Below are 6,277 nucleotides of genomic sequence, written 5' to 3'. Positions count from 1 at the left end.
GGACGGGCCGGGGCGGCGGGGGCGTGTGGGGCAAGTGCAGACGCTGGAGTCGGCTAGCCTCGCCGCCGCCGGGGGGCTGCTCTGGGGCCGGGGCTGTGGCCGCCCGCGAGGGCGCCCCGAACGGGTGCAGGGACACCGAATGGTCCCCGCTGAACGCTTATTCGGAATTTCTTGCTCCTGTGGTGGACCTCCAGGGCTCACGGTACTATTATTATCCCGGGTGGCGGCCTGGCGATGCTGTATCGCGTGTGCTGCGTTTGCATTTTTTGCGGTGGGGGGTGATGTGTTTCCTTCAGGTAGAGCTCTGGCGTTTCAGGATCACCCCGGAAACCCCGGCTCACAGGATTTAGGGAGGAAAGGAAGAAAGGGGTGGGATGTCAGTCTTTCACAATGCCCCAAGAGCATTGTATAAAATTGGGTTTCTCTCTTTCTCCTTGAAGTTCTCAAGCTCAAATGCACATAAAATGAAGAGAATCTAAGCGGGGGGGGGGGTACTTGAGGGGATAGTACATCCCATATATTGTACATCTAGTTTAACAATCTAATGACAGATTTGCTGGTGGTGGTGATTAGAACTAACAGAAGTCCTAGTTAAGTTCTTTAAGTCAGTGTAGGAACTGCGTTTGGTGTTTATCTGATGTTTAGCAGTCTAAAAATTGAGAAGCCTAATTGATTTTGCTTGATGTTTCCCAGGAGTCACCAAAAGCAGGGAAAAGTGGGAAAAGTTCGAAAGAAGGACAAGACTCAGATCAAGAGGTAACGGTCGTCAAAATTCACTTTCTGCTTTTTCATGAGTGCTTTTTAACTTATGGTAGGAGAACTGAGGGTGATAAGACCCAGGATCTTCTAAAATGTTTCCCTATGGGGGAGTTTTTTGCGGTGTCTTTCATATCCCTCAATTTTAGTTATTTAGGTATTTATGATTCCACTTGGGAAAAATATTAACGTCTTTATGAACCTTATGCTTATCTGCAGGGCTGGTACTTTTAAGTTAATTCACTGCCCCCTCACATGGAGCAAGCCTTCTGTCTATGACTGGTCTTGTTGGCCTGCTCAGGCTGGAGATCCTTTCAGCTTTGGGTTCCTTCTTTCTCCTTCCCTTCCGAGCTGCCACGTGCTTCTCTCAGTGACTCGTTCTTTCTCCCATTACTTTTATTTTCTTTCATGTCCTGGGCTAGTCCCTTAGCCTCTTTCTGCCATGTTAGTATTTTTTGGTTTACCTAGCATTGATGTTTTTGTACAATCTTCTGTTTCATATTCTCTGCATTAGCCAACTCTTGTTTTGCTTCTTGACTTTGGGTTCACTTGAGGAACAGCTGCAGTGCTCACTGAGGGTGGTGTCTCCCTGGTGGGCTGGGGTCGCTCCTTACATGGTTGTGCTTTGAGAGGCTTTCCCCAGTCATCACTTTCCTTTGCCTTTTCTTCCTTGAGACTAGTCGTTGAACTAGAGGACCGAGGGCTGAGGGTCCAGGTAGCTGTGTGGATCCAGGCAGAGCTAATCTGCCCTTTTGAATTGTTACTAGCAGAGAACAGTGGCGTCACTAGGGGGGTGTGAGGGGTGTGGATTGCACTGGGTGACACTGTCAGAGGTGGTGACACCAAAATGACTGTCTGTAAAACTATCCCTGTATTTAGTTACAACGACAACAACATTATTCGTAAGCTCACTTTACACGTATCAGTATACCTATAAGGCTAATTTACTTTTTGAACCTTCTGATACACTCCGGTCAGAGCTGTCATTATTACCCAGTCACAACGACGCTTCAAATCACGTGGTTTCATCTGTTCACGCTACAAGCACGCGCTATTGTTTTCATTGCTGCCAGTGTTTTTATAGTCGCTGATTTTGTCAGATTTTCTGGTGTTTTAGCTACAGTATTGTGGCAATGCTCCTTAGAAGTGATGGTGGTGAGACTGTGTCTCACATGCCTTGGACATGTTATCAAGAGGGATCAGTCCCTGAAGAAGGACATCATGCTTGGTAAAGTAGAGGGTCAGGGAGGAAGAGGAAGACCCTCAACAAGATGATTGATACAGTGGCTGCAACAGTGGGCTCAAGCGTAACGACGATTGTCAGGATGGTGCAGGACCGGGCAGGGTTTTGTTCTGTTGTACACTGGGTCAACTATGAGTCGGAACCGACTCGGCCCCTAGCGACCACAACATTGGAGCCCTAGTGACATAGTGGTTAAGTGTTTGGCTGTCACCTAAAGGTCAGCAGTTCAAATCCACCAGCCACTCCTTAGAAACCCTGTGAGGCAGTTCTAGTCTGTCCTGTAGGGTCACTATGAGTTGGAATCGACTTGACAGCAACGATTTTTTTTTTAATATCAATAACTTTTTTGAGAATGAAGTAGCGATTAGAGGAGAAGAAGGAGTAATATATAGGAATTATGATTAATGAGTAACATTAATACAAAAATATTACTAAAAATTCTTTATGATCTGGTACGGGAGGAGGTCCATGGCGGGGGGGGTTGACACCATGAGTCACCATACTGCGTGACACTAACCCTAGTGACGCCACGGGCAGAGAAGCTGCTTAATTTAAGTGTTGTGCTTCTCCAGTGCTGCAGCATTGAGGGCCTGGTCTTATCACAAGTGACGTTAATTTGCAAGTGTCTGACCCCTTCCTGTAAGCCAAATTAGAATGAGTTGAATTCTGTTGGGCAGATTCTGTGAACTGGGGGTTTTTAGCAGCAGACTCTAGCCCCAGGTTATCTTTCCCCTAGCCTTTGATGTATTCCATATCTCCTTCTAGCAAATCTGCTGCCCTCTCCAACGCAAAAAAAGCAGAAATCCAAAAGCTTTCTTAAGTACCAGTAGGGACTGTTTGCCCCAGTCCTTCCCTGCCCTTTATTGCAGACAATCAGATTTTACTGTGGTATTCTTGCCTTGGACTTGGCTTGCTTATTTCCCTGTCACCCTTTTGACTAAATTGCTTGAGATGAAATTTCATCGCTCTGCAGGGGTGTATGCCTTTTTTTTTTTTTAATGATTTTTCATTATAGCTGCTAAGACTTCCTAATGCTCCCTAAGCCTTTCTTGCTGACATGTCATCTCCTCCCACCTGCTAGAGTCACAGTCACTGTGTCTGTTTCATTTATTCCTGTTTTAGCGGAAAGAACATGGTTATAGAGGTGGATAATGGTAGGTCTGAACCTAAAAAAGCCATCGTTAGTTCAGGAAGATGCCCTGGACACGAAACATACAATACATGTTTTTAAGGCGGGGTCCTAGATGGTCAGTTACATTAAGACTCTTTAAGGTGTGGCCTGCGGTGTCTGAGTGTGATGCCCCACTTGTCTTTTTGTATTTTTTCTAGTGCTGTCTAGGAGCTGGAGCCACAGAGCTTGAAATTACCCCTGAAAAATACTGAAATGTTGGGCCCTTCACTGCTTCCTCCTAAGGATCCCAGAGACAACATGGCTTATTAAGCATGATACTTGGCAGCTCATTGTGTCAATTATTTTGCAGGAATACAAATTGAGGCGCTTCAGTTGATTTGACCTCTGAATTGACCCTTCCTTCTTTATTGTTGTTTGTTCCCTGTTAGCCTTCATGTTGCTATTTCATTTCTAGTTCCACCCACTTACCAAATGTGATTGACCCGCACAGGTGAATTAAACCATCACTGCACTTTTTTCCCCTCTCCTGTCTCCCTGTGTTACTCTTCATTTGAAAGTTCCAACCTGAGCAGTTCAGATAAGTGTGATAGCCCACGCTGCCTTCCGCCCATTCCAGTTACACATCACCTTCCCAGTCAGCAGGTGCTCGGGTTCTCCTGTGAGCTCAGCCCTGTTCAGGCTTCATGGCCTTGAGAGACGTGAAGCACATTGACCTGCCCAGGGCAGAGGAGCCAGAAGGGTTGGGAAATAATCCTGACAGAAGAAACGTTTAAAGAACATAGCCTGATGGTTGACTTAACGTGCAACTTCAAGTGTGTAGAAGGTTCTTACAATAAAATCCTGGCTGGCTGCTCTCTCTGACAGAGAACAAGGAGCAGTTGGCTTACATTGCAGAAACAAGGGAACATTTAGTGACCTGGTTTTTTTTTCTTTTTTTGTGATGAAGATGAAGTCTGGAGTAAAGGATAGAGTGGTATAAAAAACCTGTTGCCATTGCTTCCAACTTAGAGCGACCCTATAGGACAGAGTTGAATTGCCGCCATAGGGTTTCCAAGGCTGTAAATGTTTACCGGAGCAAACTGCTGCATCTTTCTCCCATGGAGTGGCTGGTGGGTTCGAACTGCTGACCTTTCAGTTGGCAGCTGAATACTTAACCACTGCGCCATCGGGGCTCCCATAGAGTGGTATAGTGGAAAGTATTTCAGCCTGGTGGTTAGAAAATAAAAAATGCCGATTCCTGCTTTGCCATAAATGATGTCATCACAGGCAAGACACTTAACTTCCGTGGCCCTGTTTACTCATCTCTAAAATAAGTTGAGTTTAAGATTTGGCCATTTTTAACTATATGTAACAGATCAAGCACGATGCCTCTTGAAAAAAATTTCCCTGCAAGATGTGTAGCGGGATATATCTTTCAGTGTAACCAGATAACTGTGAAAGGTTATAACTGCTGATGGGTGGCTTTTGCCTTTTTCCAGAAATTTCTATTCTTGAATGAAGCGTATCGGTATATTTTCTTCTTTTTTTCCTCTTTCAAATAGAATGTTTAAATTTGACTTGTTGCTTACTCAGATTATGTCCTGGAAATAAAAATTTCTGCCCCGTACTTACTGCTGGTTTATTTCATAGCATACCTTTAAGGTTCATAGGTAACCTGCAGTTGGAGAATTATGTGGAGATTGACAGACGGAACTAGCTCTTGAGCAGCTGTTCTCAGTGTAACATTCAAATCTGCGGAAATATAACTGAGCACATTTTGTGAATATTTAGAATCTTAATAAATTGCTCCAAGGTTCCTGAAGTCATTTCTGTAGGATCGGACCATAGGATGGTGACGTCTTTTTTTTTAATTTGTGTACTGTTTCCAAAGTTATATTTAAAGAGGTTTTAGTGCTTTTGGTAAAGTGATTTGTCTTCAGCACATTAAAGGTCGTTTGGGGATTGTTCTTCTGGTCCTGTATTTTGCATATCCTGCTTCGGCTTAGGTTTGTTTGAAAGTTTCTACAGCAACTCTTATATAACAGCTATTGCTGAAAGGAAGGCTGAGCAGTCATCTCTCTGATTGTTAGCTTATTTTGACACCTTCTACCTTTAATAATAACTTCTTTCCCTTTATAGTCTGTCCCGTTACATTCCACTGCTCCCACCCCCTGGTATTTTAGAAAGATTGCCTTGCCCAGGGGCACATAGGTGTTAGGCGGTGGAGTCATCTTTCAGGAGTTAAAACTGATATTTTAAAAATATTTATTAATTCATCAAATAGTAACAATAACACACCCATTACATAAATAACATTTTCATGAAAATGTTTCCCCCCCCCAAACTGTTTGACTTTTGATTCATTGTCTCTGTAGCTAGAGTTTTAACCTGAATAAGCTGGAAGAGGACAGTGAAACTCATTTTGTAGTTGGTGTGTTTTTTTTGGGTGAGAGCTGTGATTATCACCTCCTCAAAGGCAAGTCCATGACCCTCCTCCCCAAAAAAGATCAAAAGCCACTGTCTGAGAAGCCCTGGTAGTGCAACGACTAAGTGCTCAGCTGCTAACCAAAAGATTGTTGCTTCGAACTCACCCAGCAGCGCTGTGGGAAAAAGATCCGGCGATCTGCTTCCCTAAAGATTACAGCCTAGAAAACCCCATGGAACAGTTCTACTCGTCATATGGGGTCACTGTGAGTCAAAATGGACTTGACAGAACCTAACAACAACGACAACGTAGACTGAGTTCTGAGTTTGTGGCTTTCATCAGGGGACTTTCAGGCTGCATTTTCCATTATTCTCAACTTTTTTTCCATACAGCTCTAAGCTGGGTTGCAATGAGACCTCCAAGAGGACCAAAAGAAGTAGCACTTTAAACATATTTTTGAAATTAATATGTAATTATGTAGGAAATGGGAGTTCCTGCTTTTAATTGCCATGCCTTTGTTTACTGGTCCCATTATCTGCTTAGAGTCCAGGTACCCTGGAAAGACGGAAGCTCTGCAGAGAGGACAGTCGACTGGGAAAGCATTGGAGGGGCAGCTGTGAGCTGTTCTCGGCTCGGAGGAAGCGGCTGGTTCTCCCTCTCTCTGACTCCCACTCCCGTGCTGCGTTACAGGCTGGGTGGTTGGTAGACCCTGGCGGGGTGCTTCCTGAGTGGGAACCACTGC

The 6,277-nt window shown here is 44.5% G+C and overlaps 1 protein-coding gene across 3 annotated transcripts in view; it reads left to right on the top strand.

Moving 5' to 3' along the window:
* Window positions 1-693: 693 nt before the first annotated feature.
* The window catches only part of PPP2R5C (protein phosphatase 2 regulatory subunit B'gamma), a 172,439-nt gene continuing 166,855 nt past the window's right edge, over window positions 694-6,277 (top strand). For all 3 annotated transcript variants that reach the window (XM_023731780.1, XM_023731782.1, XM_023731781.1), the window contains exon 1: window positions 694-756. The gene's annotated coding sequence lies outside the window, so the exon portion shown is untranslated. The remainder of the gene's footprint in view (window positions 757-6,277) is intronic.

This window comes from Trichechus manatus, unplaced genomic scaffold (assembly GCF_000243295.1).
Source record: "Trichechus manatus latirostris isolate Lorelei unplaced genomic scaffold, TriManLat1.0 scaffold00045, whole genome shotgun sequence".
In the NCBI taxonomy this organism is placed as follows: Eukaryota; Metazoa; Chordata; class Mammalia; order Sirenia; family Trichechidae; genus Trichechus; species Trichechus manatus.
Note: the sequence above shows the minus strand (reverse complement) of the source record. Positions and strands in the feature narration are given on the sequence as shown.